The sequence below is a fragment of the Hoplias malabaricus genome, chromosome Y (genome assembly GCF_029633855.1).
Source record: "Hoplias malabaricus isolate fHopMal1 chromosome Y, fHopMal1.hap1, whole genome shotgun sequence".
NCBI lineage: Eukaryota > Metazoa > Chordata > Actinopteri > Characiformes > Erythrinidae > Hoplias > Hoplias malabaricus.
In genome coordinates, this window is record NC_089820.1 from 39,723,863 (window position 1) to 39,739,618 (window position 15,756).

Sequence of the window (15,756 nt, forward strand, 5' to 3'; positions counted from 1 at the left end):
TGCTCAATTAGACTTCAAAGTGCTTCAAGACCAATCTATCATAATTTGCAAGTAGTGGTTTTGATTTTAATGTTATGTTTAGGACATTTAGGCATAAGCACAGCACTGTTTGGCTATAATACAGAGGGAAAATATCCTGTAATGGATTGTCTCCAAAAAGGCACCAGTACAAGCGTGTATGTGTGTGTGACTTATTATGTGTGGTTTTCAAGGACAGGTTTTTCCAAAGGTTTATCTTTCCTCCATTCTTGGGCACCTGTCTGAGAAAGAGAGATCTATTGTATTGTCTTTGTGTGCCGGGTTACAGCAGAGTAACTTAATTCTGTGGTTAATCCCCTTTCAAAGCTTTCATTGCAGCAGACAGTGTAAATAAGTCAACGTCTGGTCGACCACTGGAATCAGTTTCTGACCTCAGACAGAGCTGGACAAAAGACAGGACACAGAGAATTTGTTTCTCATACTCATGTTTGAAGATACTCATTTCTTTCTTTATCTAAGAAAGAGGCATTATAAAGCACACTAACTTCAGTGGTAACTGCATGCACGCTAGCAGCTGTATTTTAGCCACAGAAAAATTATTCATTCATTCATCTTCTTTTTCCGCTTTTAATTTTCAGGGTTGCAGTGACAGAAAAATTACTTGAATTATAAAAGACACAAGCATAAATTGCTTTCCACTAGGGTATGAATTATACAGTGACAATTATGGGGGGTCAACTTATTCTTCAGGTCATAATGGGTAACCAGTAGAGTACAGGTGTGTACTTCAGTAAACTGAAGTCTTACAATCCTTACAGAGTCTTGCTTTGTTTACTGAAATATCTGCAGTCCATTAATGATAAATCCATTACATGTGTGTCACGTAACCCACAAAAACCTCTGCAGTCAGGGGTTACCAACAGTATATTATAGAGCAAAATCACACAATACTATTGGTTACTACCATACAAAAGTTAGGCCTTTACCTGAAAGGCATAGGCCACCCAATAATCAAAATCTGTCAGCAGTTTTCGTGCCCTGAAAATTAAATTCATGTTATAGTTAATTCTAAATAAATATGAATAATGTCACTGTAGCTTAGGCTTTTGTCCTATCTCATCCATTTATACTGGGACAAATACAACATCTACATTGTGAAATGTTAAGGGGAGAGTGGTGGAATGCCTTTATATAGAACATTAAAACATTAACCAATGTGTCTCAGCCATGTACTTCAGGTTTACAAATCAATATATTGATTCACTGCCGTAATATGTGTTTACTGTAGAACTACACACCGCAGCAACTAATACCTCACTACTACAGCCATTAGATTATGAAGATTTGTAGGTTAACCCCCCCCCCATCCTCCTCTTTTGGGGGGTTCAAGTCTTAAAACTATTGCTGTCATAATTTTAAATATGTTAAACTAAGCATATATAAGAATATTACTGAAAAAATTAATAGCTTAATAGCTAGCTTCATATTTTAATTCATATGCTTCACAACACTGCAGCAATAAAATTATAGAGGCATCTTCCAGCTAATGTCTAGTTATATATGATGTGAGTTTTCTACTCTAAATATACTATTCTCCTTTTAGCAACTTCAGCAAACCAGCCCAAACTAATATAAATTTCTGGGGCTGTGTGGCTCTTGTAGTTTCTGAAACATGAAGCCATGCAGAGGACTACAGTTTATTCAGGGGCACGATTGCACATTTCCTTTGGAATTTGCTGGAGGTGTTGAGGCAGGATTGGAGTCGGCTGAATATTTAATAAAAGCTTGATGTTTCATATGGATCTCAGCCCAAGGGCAGGTTAGTTCATTTCCTGTTTCAGTGTCTAACACCTGCCTGCTTCCTGTAATGAGGGAAACAGGTGATCACATTGTTCCAGACGGTCACCTGGGATAAACTCAGCAGGTTTTCAAATTTTCAGAGGAATACCACTGTCAAACCCTTGTGTTTGGAAGCAGTAAATTTTACGGACCTTTGTTAGTATGTCTGTCGTATTAATGGCTGTAAGAAATGTCAAATTACAATTAATGTTTCATCTGAAGAGAATTAGAAGGCTACCTGTCCATAAGGTGACTGCTTATGGATTTTGACATCAAATAACATTTATTTAATTTCCAAGGAAACAACAACTATTATGTTGTTCATTTTACAAGAGTAATTTCAAAGCAAATTAGATATACACTTGTGTAAGGAAGTGGAAAGCAAGTCAATTGGAGTTTTTGTAAAATATAGAAAGGTACTCATAACAACTGCAAAAACTGGTAACATACAAGAACTGTTCCCATTAGATAAACAGCAGTTAATGCTTTCACCTTTGAGAGTAAAGAGTAGGGAATCAAGCTCCTTTCCCTTCAGATCTGATACAAGCCACAGCTGTTTGTGTCCATTCTTTCACTGTGACAAAACAACTTGCTGTACAATGTACTGAAGGTCAGTAAAAATGCTGTTATTTAGAAAAGGAAATAAAAAAAGAACATTTTTACTAGAACTCTGGATATCTGATGTGTACAACTTTATGGGCTGGTGATTCAGAGTTTGTTTTAGTACTTACTTGCTTTATGAGATGCAAAAATACATCTAAATAAAATAAATAAATAAATAAATAAATAACCAACCTAAGACTGAACTGTAGAGTCGCGGAGAAATGTGGAAATCTGAAAGCTTCTTTAAAGATCTAAAATCACTTCTTCTGAATAGTTGGACCTTACACAGTGATTCTGAAGAAGTAGTTACACATGTTCAGTTGAAACTTTGCATTTGAAGAAATAGCATGAGGCTTAGCGGTAAACCGGTGGAAGATAAATAGAGGATTTTAGTTCAGATATGAAAGAATGTGGGCACACATGAATGAACATGTGTGTGTGTGAGTTTGTGTGTGTGTACTGTGTAGAACAAACATGTCAATGTTTTTTTGCACTTTGTGAGAAACAAATTGTTGAGGTACAGAAGCACAAAAAAAAGAAATTAAAAGCAAAATGAAAACTCTGTCACTGTCAACCAAATCTGTCAAGTCATTCAGTCATTCACCAATACATTCACTTTGTCCATTTATCCATCCATCCATTCCTCAAAGCATACGTGCTTTCATTCTACATTTATCCCTCCCTCCATCCTCTCCTTCTATTCCCTTTATCCATCCATCCATCTCTATAGCCATCAATCCCTCCATGCGTACATCCACTAATCCTTTCATCCTCCAACTATCTCTCCATCACTCCATACATACATCCCTCTATTAGTTATTTCCCCAGCTTCATCTGTGTCTCATTTCTCTTATGCAAGACAGACATCACTGTAGTATAGTGAGAGGATTCTCTGTGATCATTTGAGCATGTCTCTTAAACAGTCCAGAGAGAGAGAGAGAGAGAGAGAGATTCTTTATTGGTCCTAAAGTAATTTTAGCAGCCAGTAGCAGCAAACACAACATTGTAGACTTCAGAATAGAGAGCATGTTACATTTGCAGGACATGGTAAGCAGATCAAACTGTAAGAGCATACAAACGATAAAATAAATGTTATTTTTAAGATAAAATTATCTTAAAAATTAGTATTATTAAGATAAAAATATAGATGCAAGGACAAAGAATAAAATATAAATATAAGGGGATCTATAGTAGCAAGGGCAAAGAACAGTGCACTGCTACCATTGTGTGAGAAGGTGCATCAAGAAATAAGTTACTTAAAACAAAGTGTCAATATGTGCAGTGCAAACATTGTGAAAAATGTGCAATGTACAACTGGCTAAAAAAAGCCATTAGGTTATATCCTATATATATATAGATAAATAAATATACATAGGAATATGGGGTGAGGACAAGGGTTTAGAGGTGTGCATAAAAGCTGCTCACTTAACCGAACAGACCTATATATAGTGAATGTGACACAGTCAGCCCTCAGGTTCCGACTCCAGTGGGAAGAGTTAAAGATCCTAATGGCTCTGGGGACAAAGAATCTCCTGAGTCTGTCTGTAGAGCAGCTTTGTGACAGCAACCATGAATGAGGGAACAGCTCTGTCAGGAAGAGAAAAGTGAATGCTCTTGATATGTTTTTATGCGTGGAATAATCCATGGTGCACCATGATTGCCCAGATCACCCATAACATTTCTCACACACACACACACACACACACACAGCATTTAGGGATTATAGGCTGATTTCATGTGACGATTCCTTTGTGTTCATATTTAGGTTTAATCCTGCAATTTCATCCACCTCAAAGCCATTAAAAGCCATTGTGATGTCCTGTTGCATTTAGAGAGAGAGAGAGAGAGAGAGAGAGAGAGAGAGAGAGAGAAAGAGAGCTTTGCAATTTGGGGAAATGTGTCAAACATCAAACCTGTTTTCACAGTACAGAAGACTTTTTTCACAGAGACTGACAAAACTGGACAGGAAAATGGCTTCTTAACAGTTCTTACAGTCCCCAGAAAAGCTGGGATACTTTCTAAGAATGCAATACAAACAGAAATATATAATTTGTTCATTTGAACAAATTAACAAGAAAAGATTAAAACAAAGAAAAGATTATAATCATAAATACTATTTGTTAAATATAAACATTCAGAAAAGCTGGAACAGAAGCATTTTCACACCTTTTCTTTTAATTGAACTTTTTAATCCTTTGGGAATTGAAGATACTAATACTTGTAGTTTTGCATGTGGATTTTTCTTGCCCATTATTGCTGTAAAGAAGACTTGAGCTGCCCAACAGAGGAGTGGTCACCTCTATGTGATGTAATATACATTTTCAGTAGGAGACAGATGTGGACAAAGGCAGGACAGTCAAGCTTGTAACTCATGCAGAATGAAGCCTGTCCTGCTGAAACAGACATGGGGTTTCTGAGAAAAGGTGCCATGTTCACGGCATATGTGTCTACAAATACCAGTATAAGACTCTATTGCATCTATTGTACCCTCACATATATGCAGATCACCCATGCCATCACAAATGGTGAAACACATTTTATACTTAATGTTGACCTCCACTCTTGTGATTTAACCAATTCCAGCTATTAATTGTAATGTATTTTTCTGAATGTGTCCCAAATGTTCTGCGAATGGAGTTTATATAAATACAGCTAACAGAGCTGATAATACTGAATAAAAATAATAAAACAGAATATTACAATTATCCATGAGAGGGAGTACATTACAAGTACATGCCAGACATGTTGTTAGGCATGAAAGTTCATTCATTCATTCATTCATTCATTATCTGTAACCGCTTATCCAATTCAGGGTCGCGGTGGGTCCAGAGCCTACCTGGAATCATTGGGCGCAAGGCATGAAAGTTTTTATTTGTTATTGATAATAACAACAAATATGTACAAAACATCTTGGGTATGTGCAGATATTTCCCCAGTGAAATATTGATAAAATCTTATTCTGTGAACAGCAAAATAATTTTTAATAATGTGATGAACTTGATGTGCCTGGTCAAATACAATTTCTGCCCATTGTGACATTTGAAGCTTGAAAAATACTTGTGTACTTGTCTTTTTGGAGACTGTACATATGTCTTACTTACATGTAGCAATTTTAAGATGAACGAAGGAGTGATATTTCTAACAACTTAACTGAACCCTGATTAAACAGAGCTTTCACAAGTCTGTGTCTACCTTGATTCTATAAGAGTCACACTTGTTGCCACACTTTAGTTCGCAACCATTATTATTAAAATACGTGCAGACATATTTAAGTTCTCCAAAATTATGAACCCCCTGACGGCTTTCTCCTACATGTTTGTTATTTAAAAACTCACATTTGTTATGCAAGACATTACAAGTTATGAGAATGCTTGAATATATTTATTGATATCTGAAACAATCTTTTCAATGTTGACATGAAATTAAGACAATTTGTACAAGACTCCTGAACATGCTTCTCGTTTGAGATCAGTTGTGAGTTCCACACATTTAAACAACCTTGATGTTCAAGAAAGCAGTCTGAAGGAAGAAGGAAGGGTGGACAGGAGAGAGCGGATGGCTGAGAGGTCACAGGGTGGTCAGTTAGGGTAGCTGGGGGCAGTGTAAGCGTGTTTTTTCCCCCTGCTGAGTTATAGCAATGGTGCAGTTTGGGCTTTTGCTGAATAGACAAAGGAAATAGCTTATGAGCTGACAAGAGGTGTCAATAAATCACATCTCTCTCTCTCTCTCTCTCTCTCATTCACACAGAAACACTGACACAGTCGAGAGGTATATTCTCATGATATTCTTCTGAATTTATTACAAAGCATAAAATACAAAAATCTCAAATAGCCATGCATTACAGTAGTAAAAGTCCCTTAAAAGCAGTAAAACATGTGTTTACACATAGCATATGGACTTCATAAACTGTGAATCTAAATATAATGGTGTTTGGTAAATACATATATTTATTATTTGTACTATTCACAATTCTTGCTTTGCCAGCCAATGGCATTTGTCACTAGTGCTATGGTTGCCAGGCAGCAGAACATATCTGTGAACAACACAATAGTTTAAAATCACTTCATATATGTGGTTACTTGTGATACCTAATACAATGTAAATGCTACAGAACTAGTTTCTATTTTCTGTTGTTTGAGGAAAAATGACAAGAAAAACCTGTATATGTTCAGTACCGGTCATCATAGGACTAACTACATAGCACTCTTTGAATTTACAACCACACAACTATACAAGCAGAAGAGACTTGGTGTGTGGTAAGTTAAAGTTAAAGGTTTGAATATTGTAATCTTCGGAAATGTTTGGAAATGTTTTTTTTTTTTCAGAATATATTTGACCTACAGTTTGTTGAATATCATGAACATGGAGGTACTTCTGTAAATGTACAGTAGCTCTATGAAATCCCCTGACTGTACATCTCTGCACAAATGCCCTTTTTCCCCAGATGAATATAAGTGAAACATTCACTTGAAATTCACAGACGTCACAAAAAATAATAATAATATATACTAAGTGAATATGTTATTCACTTCTTTTAGAAACGAAAACAAAACATGTCATTTAATCAGGGGCACTAAAACTTCTGCACATGACCGTCTCTCCCTTTTTCCCCCTCTTTTATTCTTTCTCTCTCTAGCCTATGTCTGGCCTTCCTTTCTCCCTGGCAGACTTAAGGATGAAGGGGCACAGAATATAAAAAGAGGAAGACAGGAAGAGAGCAAAGGTTAAAAGGCGTTCAGGGGCAGTTAAGCCTTTCAAAACAGAGATTCAAAGGAGAGATGGAGACAGAAGGAAAAAGAGAATGAAGTGGGCACTTCAGAGAACAAGAGAGAGGTGTTTAGAAAACAAGCTGGGGGCTGTGGGGGGTTGACATGAAAAAGAGAAGAAGAAATCAACAGCATTGGGAAATAATGGCAACCCAGAAAGGGCTGGAGGCAAGACAAACCTTAGGCTAAAGAGAGAGAGGGGTTGGGGGGTGGGGGACTCTTTCTCCAAAACAATCTCAGATAACGTTTTTATAATGTAGGACTAGGCCACAATGCAACTGAAGAACAATCCCCAATATATCTAAAATCAATGTGATTTTCTATAGTCTGTAGGTAATGGCATGGGAATATTTCCTGTAAAAGTAAAAGCAAAAATATTGTTAACTTAAAAGGATATTAATGTAACCGTGTTTATAAGCCATGTTTATATTTCTATTTTGTGCACAAAAGTACAAAACATGGCAAAAAATGAGATGACAATTAAGCTTTTCAAACAATAGTGAGAATCTTCTTTAGATGGTAAGTTGCACTCTGGGAGACACGTTAATAGTATGTCTGTTTACCTAACAAAACATTCATGCATAGATTGCACAATCAAATAAGCTTTCCATTTCTACTTTAAAGGGAATGCCTACAACTGTGGGAAACTGCAGTTCTCTCTGGTTGGTTTCTGTTCAGAAGTTGCAGGTCTTTTAAGGTGGAACAGTAAGTTTGAGGAGAAAAATGACTGTTGTGTGTAAGTCACTGAACTTTAATTTATCTTTACCACAGGAGCTCATTTGTTGCTCAAGTTGTTTAATTTTGTAGCATACAGTTATCACTCTCCTGAATTTAGAATTAGTTCCTACATAAATAATCTGAAAAAAGCAAAAATAAGTCAATATTACCAATGAAACAGGAGTAAAGCAATATCCTCAACTCTTTTCACAATTTTCAACATTTGGATGTAAACACTTTTTTTTTTCATAAACACTTTTGACTGGTTTCCAGCACTCAGACAGACTGGAGAGCTAACAAATGGTGAGGAACACATTTTTTTTACAATGGCAAAGGTCCCCTTTAAATGCTATGCCAGGTACATACTGGCGCCTAATGCACCATTTAAGGTGGAGCAGGAAACTGGCAAATTATAAAGTTTACTTATGGTATTGTGAGAACTATGTATTGTGTTTTACACAGTTCTGTTGGTGATTAAAAAAACCTACAAAATTCCAGTAATAAGCTCCAACAAGGGAATTTTGAATAGGGGGCTGCGTTTAGCCTCAGCCTGAGCGCAGGTGATTTTTCAGTTAAATTCTTGAATTTTGCCTCCTGATGAACAATAGTATTTGGTGCTTGATACAAGCTCTTATTGGTTTATCAGGTGAAATGATTTTGAGTGAACATAAATGATTCAAACCATAGGTTTTATGAGTGTCTTACAGAGCTGTGTATAAAATTACTTAGTGCCCTCCATCTGCAGTTTACACAGTGATATATCATCATCTGCAATCAAATTATTCTTCATTTTTTATACTGCAGATTAGTATTTAATTGTTTAATATATATATTAGCATGTTTCTGCATTGAGTTTTTTTTAACAGAAAGGACATTACGTCTGAATAAAACTTATATAGGAAAATCATTCCACATTCCACAGGATTTTTGGATCTATAATTGAGAGAATGTCCCACCCCCAACACCCATGATGATAAAGTTGTGGACAAATGGGGAATTAATTGGATTAAGCCCTAGTGATGATCTAATAGCAGCAGTTTAAGTGAAGAAGTGGTACCTGGCTGCACTTTACCTCTAAGAAAAAGCCTGGGGGGATTACACCCTTCAAGCTTGGTAGCACTGTGTGATTGAAAGGAAGTTAACTAACAGGTAGAAAAGAAAAAAAAGTAATTTATATCTGTTTAATGTGTCTTGTTAGTTTAATCGTAAGGCTTTGCCTGTGCCTCAGGTCCTGTCCAGTCTCTGACAAGGTCAATTATGCCTAATCACAAAGCTTTGGGTGGTCAGAAAAGGGCCAAAACATCTGCTCTGTCGAAGGGTCAAAGGAGGAGACCACAGTAAGCCTATGTATATATCACACCCTCCGAAAAGAGTTTGGCCTGGAGAGCTAGGGAGAGTTAAAGACATGCTGAGTGATTTAGCTCCCATTTATGCAGAGCCTCCCAAGTATGAAGAACCTAGCCATGACATATGACCTCTGACCTGTGACACTGGCCTTTGTTGGGCTGTCAGGTGCCAGCTTGCGCCATGGTGGGACGAGATTCCACTGAATACACACAAAGACACACATGACTTCAGAAAACACAGAGTTTTCTGGGGAAAGTGCAATACAACACAGTTTGGTTTTGACTTAACACACTTATTTGAAAAAGAATAATCATTTTTATGCAAGATGTCTACAATACATCTACAAAATTTTCTTTGTCAAAATAATATCTTTTCCAAATATTTAGATTGCAATTAAGTAAGATATATATCAATTTGGAAGATTGAAATCTATGGTAGACACTGGTAGCTCTTCTAGATGCAAGTGAGCCCCTTCCCTGTGGAGAAATCCTGTTCTGAAGAGGGTCATGCATCGTCCGAAAGCCGCAGGCACAGCCTTGTGCTCTTTAAGAACAAAGGCGTGATTTAGCCAGCTCATCCCTGCTCTCACGCTGGCCTGGACTCTCCCTGCTTCTACTCTTTGTTGTGTGTCCACTGCCCAGTCGCCAGCGGCTCCTCTGGGCTCAGGCAGGACGGACAGTGGGCTTAGAGGCCAGGATCAAAAGAACGGGAAGGGCTCCAGCTTTCAACTCACCAGTACCATGGAGATTAGAGGAAGAGATGTCTAAAGCGGCTGCAATAAAGCTGAGAGAGCCTGCAGGGAAAGGAGAGAGAGAGAGAGAGAGAGAGAGAGAGAGAGAGAGAGAGAGATACCAGTTTCTTAAATGTTATACAACATTTACTTGAAGAACCATCTGACTGACAACTGTTTACAGCCCATCAACTGGGCCACTAATGGTCACATTTCTTTCTCTTTCTTTTTTGTTGCCAAGTTTCAGTCTCTCCTTTACTCCAAATGTATTTAATTAGCCAGGACAAGTAACCAAAGTTAGTATCTATCAGTAATTATCAGTAAATATCATGCTTAAATACACAGATTATCCATAACTATTCCCTATTCTGATGTGTTCACAAACTCCAGCAGCACAGCTGTGTCTGATCCAGTCATACTAGCATAACACACACTGCTATGTCCCTTTATTTCATTTATGTCATTCTGTTATGTCATTTATCCTTTCCTCCAGGAGACACTTCACTGGCAACTAGAATCTCTGACTGTCTCTCTGACATATCTACATGGATGAAGGAACATCACCTCCAATTGAATTTATCCAAAACTGAACTACTGATCCTCCCAGCCAAGCAAGCTATTCTCCACAACATCAGCATCAAGCTAGAGTTCCTATTAGTGGCTCCCACCAAGGTTGTAAGAAACCTAGGTGTCATGGTTGATGACCAGCTGACCTTCGCAGATCACGTTACGATTAGGCCATACCTAACTCAACATACAACACAGCTCCTCGTTCAGACGTTAGTAATCTCCCGTCTAGACTATTGTAACTGATAGGTCTTCCGGCCTGTGCTGTGAGACTGCTACAGATGATCCAGAATGCTGCAGCACGCCTGGTCTTCAACCAACCTAAAAGAGTACATGTCACGCCCCTATTAGTTGAGCTGCATTGGCTACCCTTAGCTGCTCGCATCAAATTTAAATCACTAACGATGGCCTTCAGAGTATTCACTGGTTCTGCTCCCATCTACCTCAATAGACTCTTAAAACCATACGTTAGCGCCATTCTCATCTCTGGTACCACGCTGGTGGAACGAGCTTCCAAGCACTATCAGAGCAACAGGAACCCTCTCCGCATTCAAGAAATCCTTGAAAACCCAGCTCTTCCGAGAGTATCTTTTGCACTGAAAGTCTTTCTTTAATTCACTTATTACTTCATGGCATATTGCACTTAATGTAAGGTATTTTGTATAATTTGTGCTGTAGTTCGAATGTTAGATCCTCTTTTGTAAGTCGCTTTGGATAAAAGCGTCTGCCAAATGCATAAATGTAAATGTAAATGTCAGTGTCACTGTAGCGCTGAGAATGATTACCACCAAAATAACACCTAATCAGTGGTGGCCCTTGAAGAAAATGCTGAAAGGCTAGCAAAATATGCTCAGCAACAGATGGACTGAAATCTGCAACTGTAGAACCAAGTACTCTTGCATGGTCAGTGGAGTCAAGAAAGTTTTAATGTTTTGACCTAATATTGCCATGCCTAATGCTCATCTTGTACTAAATAACATCTGCATTAAGATGTGTAAACTCTAAATGCATCCTTTGTAATGATGCAGTGTCTTATCCGTTGGATGTGTGGGTTGTGCCATAACTTATTTTCTCTGACTTCACTAATGCTTCCCAGGGCCTCCAACAGCCTCAGAAATAAATGTATTTTTGTTTCTAATTTTTATTCTCTCTGCTATGATAAAAAAAATATAATATATCAAATACCATCTGTCATGATAAGTTCGGTTTATCTGCATCAAAAGCTAAAGGTCTTTGACCCTCGTGTCCACAATTTTATCACGTAAATTTTGAGTTGTTTAATTGAGAGTTGTTCATGGTAAAGACTTGGCTAAAATGAAATCAAAATCAGGCTCTAAGGAGAGTAAGACAGAGTGTGTGTGTGTGTGAGAGAGAGAGAGAGAGAGAGAGAGAGAGAGAGAGAGAGAGGGAGAGAGAGAGAGAGAACGAACAAGAAGGCAGAAGGCAGGCAAATAACCCGACACATTTCTCTCAGGGGTGAGTTTGAAGTGGCTAGCTAACATGCTATATTTGTGTTTATATCAATAAGCATGTGATAAACTGTTATATCTGTTTGTCTGAGTTGCTGCAAGCTTAGCTTCAATTAGCCCCCGATTTATAAATCTCTAGTGACGCTCTGACATAAATGTTCCAATATCTATAGCTTTTATACTTCTCAGAAGTGTACAAGCTGTTACTGCAGCAAAGAGCAACAAAAACCTCTAATAATATGCTTCATTTCAGAAGAAATATTGGACACTTTTGGTTGCATAAAGAAAATATTTGGGCAATACATATAGATGGGTAACCATAATAACCTTATAATAAAGTGATCGATTTTTAAACCTTTAAAATGTTTAACACTTACATGTCTTAAGCGTAGTTCTTAATGGTACCAAACGTAGTTTTTCTATATCATCTCTCAAAGAACCTTAGTAGAACCTTCTTAAGAGTGTAGTGTACTTACACCTAATTCTTTATCAAGCAAGGTATATGGTTCTTAGAGAAAAGAAAGGAACCAAAGGACTCAGTTCACCAGAACTATCTTTGAATGCAGACATGAAGTCTTTGCTTTTGAGATGAGTTCCAGATCAAACAGGAGGAATGCGTGCAGAGGTATAGGGGAGGGTTTTAGCAAGAAAAAAACAGACAGATAAGAGATAGGGGTGAATTTATTCACAGAGAATAGATGGATTTAACAGGTGTAGGAGCAGCACAGCAGGCAGCTTATATGAGGTCAGGATCAAGGGCATGAGAAGACTGCAGGTGTTTAGGGGTGGGGTATGAGCTGGGGTAAATCTAGGTTGGGGGTGGGGGGCAAGACAGGGGTAAAGAGATGTTAAAGTAGAATGTATAGGATCACAGTTTAGTGGCGAAGGGGAAATGATTTGGAGGGGCAATGTTAAGTTTGGGCACAATAAAGCAGAAGGGGAAAGCAAGATGAACGATTACAATTAGGAGCAGAAGAAGGGTAAGAAGCAAAAGGACAAAAGTACAGGAAAATGAAGGAGAGCTAGAGTGTGCAAGGTGTCTGAAGGATAGGGGCTGGAGTAATGTTGGTGAAGCTGAGTTAAAGGTTAACCTCTAAAAGCCCAGACTGAGTTCATATTGTCTCTTTGTAATTACCAAGCACACCTTCATTCTGTAAATGAGGTCAGACGTATGCAAATTCAAAAACTCTCATGTGACTTCATCCATGATGTTCAGTAATTGTCACTTAGGGACATTATGATTAAAAGTGAAGTTTAAAGCTGTGTAGGGAACTTTTCAGACATTATAAAAGGTTTGCGACACATACGTCAACCTGGGCGTTTATGGGCTATGTGTGCAGGCACGTGTCCAGATAGACCCCTAGTGGTGCTCAAGCACCTCGTGCTCGTTTGTCCTGGATGAAAAATGTGCTCTTCCTGCTGAAGCCAATTTTTTAAAATTAATCATTATTTAAAAATAAAAATGACCCTCTCTGTCTTCAGTTTCCCCACAAAAGTGTTTGCATTCTTTTGAGATTTCTGCTCTGATCCACACCCGCCTTGCCCCTCACTCCTCCTTCTCCGCTTAACACAACGGCTGAGCGCCAGGCCAAACCGCTACTACACACTTCTCATCTGACCCGCAGCATCAGACAGACAGGTAATGACAGTGTTTGTGCAGTCCCTGATGTTGTCTGGTGCAAAATTAACCACAACACTTAACATTAGAGCGACACTGAAAATATTACATGGCTACCGGCCCGACTTTTCCTTTTAGGCATTTAGGCGTCACACCCGCTGAAAACGTAAAGGAACCATTTTGGACTCATGAGGCATGAAATACGTGATTTCAAAGCCCTGTCCAGCTGTTTACTTAGGTTTGTCATGGTTAATGAAGGGGGAGTGGGACAAACTGTAGCAGAGAGACAGACAGAGAATTTAAAGTGTTTTACTGTTTTACAATTTAAATTTTTTTTATGAATAAATTTGGTGATGGGTGCTATTTATTATTTTGCCTTGAGCACCTGCCCCCAACAATGCCTGTGTGTGTGTGTGTGATGTCTGTTGCAGGATGCTCCCGTGTCTGTGTGTCCTCCTGGTTCTCTCCTTTTAGTTAAAGCTGTCATAGTCAGATCTGCCGGAGTCATTAGCCACACTCTGGAAATTTTCATATTTTCTACTTTACAAACACAAAACAGTTCAAAACTAATTCCATCCCTTTACATCTTTCCGAGTAAACAACTGCCCACCTGTCTGTCTGGACACTGATGGATGACTGTCGAGACCCTCCTCCACGCTTCAGACCAGCTGCCCACGCTCCAGCAACCACCAAGTGCCTTGAAACTGTCCCTACACTGAAGTTCTCATGGACTACTAACTATCATCACCAGTAGATTGACCAGAGGAGGATGGGTCACCCCTTGTGAGCCTTGGTTCCTCCCAAGGTTTCTTCCTCAGCTGGGGGAGTTTTTCCTTGCCACTGTCGCCCCTGGCTTGCTCACTTGAGGGTTTTACATTTGTTTTTACATTTCATGTCAAATCTTTGTCTTACTGGAATTCTGTGAAGCTGCTTTGTGACAACATCAGTTGTGAAAAGCGCTATATAAATAAATTTGATTTGATTTGATTTGATGTCGTCATTACAAGAAGTGGCACATGTTACCTCAGTTAGAGTAAAGATATATGTGGATTTTAAGGTGGAAAGTATCCTACAAGGTGAGCAACAGATTAAGGCCAGCGTGAGAAGTAAAATATAAAGCAGTAGAGTACATTTTAATACAGCCTGGCATTCAATCTACAGACCAGATGTATGCCTGCAAGCAAAAATGGTCCCATCAGCATCTCCTCTGCTCCTCCCCCAAAGCCTCTTCATCTCATCTTCCACTCCCTCTAGGTTTTCCACATTTATTTTTTTCTAAATTCTTTGAGCATAACATCAGTATTTCACTCAAGGTTGGAGTACTTGCACTCAGCATGCTCCCAGTCCAACCACTGCTCAACATAATTCCAACATCTGTCTCAAACTGGCTGCAGCCTGATAACATGCTTGACCCAACTGCAAATTAACTCAATTATATTTAATTTAAATTTGATTGTAATTTAATAGAATGTTAAACTTACTTGTAAAATTACTTCCAAACCTATCACTGTTCACTAAATGTACAGTATGAGTTTCTGCCATTTTGTGGTAATGAATGGATGAATGAAAATGTGTTATTTTATTCAATAAATAACCTAAAAATTAAGTCATTTGAAAATGGCGAGCTAGAAGAATTTATTGGTCCCTGCATTTGCATTGATTTTTTCTGTTCTTGTTGATAATATTATATCCAAAAGTATGTCTCAGTTTTGGTTTAGATGGTAACTTAAGAGTTAGGGATCATAAATATAGTGTATAGTGTAATACTTAATTTAGATAATATTTTGGTTATGTAATTATGACTATTGTAAGGATTGGCACCCCCTCCAGGGTGTGTTCCTGTCTTGCCCCCAGTGATTCCAGGCCCTGAACTGGAAAAGCGGTTACAGAAAATGAATGAATGAATGATGACTACTGTCATTTTTAATACTGCATAAGTGTTACCATAAAACAACAAAAGAGCGGGATAATGTTTGGATTTTAAATTAGAATGAAACCTTACACAGAAACACTTTAAAACATATATTTACACCTACTGCTTCTGAAATCTAGTGGCTGCATGGTGTTAATGAAAAAACAATAAAAATAAAAAATATATATTAATGTATTAATGAACATAGA

At 38.1% G+C, this 15,756-nt stretch overlaps 1 protein-coding gene and 1 pseudogene across 1 annotated transcript in view; one reads left to right on the forward strand and one right to left on the reverse strand.

Annotated features, from left to right (window-relative positions):
- Positions 1 to 9,686: 9,686 nt before the first annotated feature.
- dnaja3b (DnaJ heat shock protein family (Hsp40) member A3b) overlaps positions 9,687 to 15,756 on the reverse strand; it is a 54,150-nt gene continuing 48,080 nt past the window's right edge. Inside the window, exon 13 of the transcript XR_010796471.1 lies at positions 9,687 to 10,044. The gene's annotated coding sequence lies outside the window, so the exon portion shown is untranslated. The remainder of the gene's footprint in view (positions 10,045 to 15,756) is intronic.
- Positions 9,709 to 11,148, forward strand: LOC136678431 (uncharacterized; annotated as a pseudogene).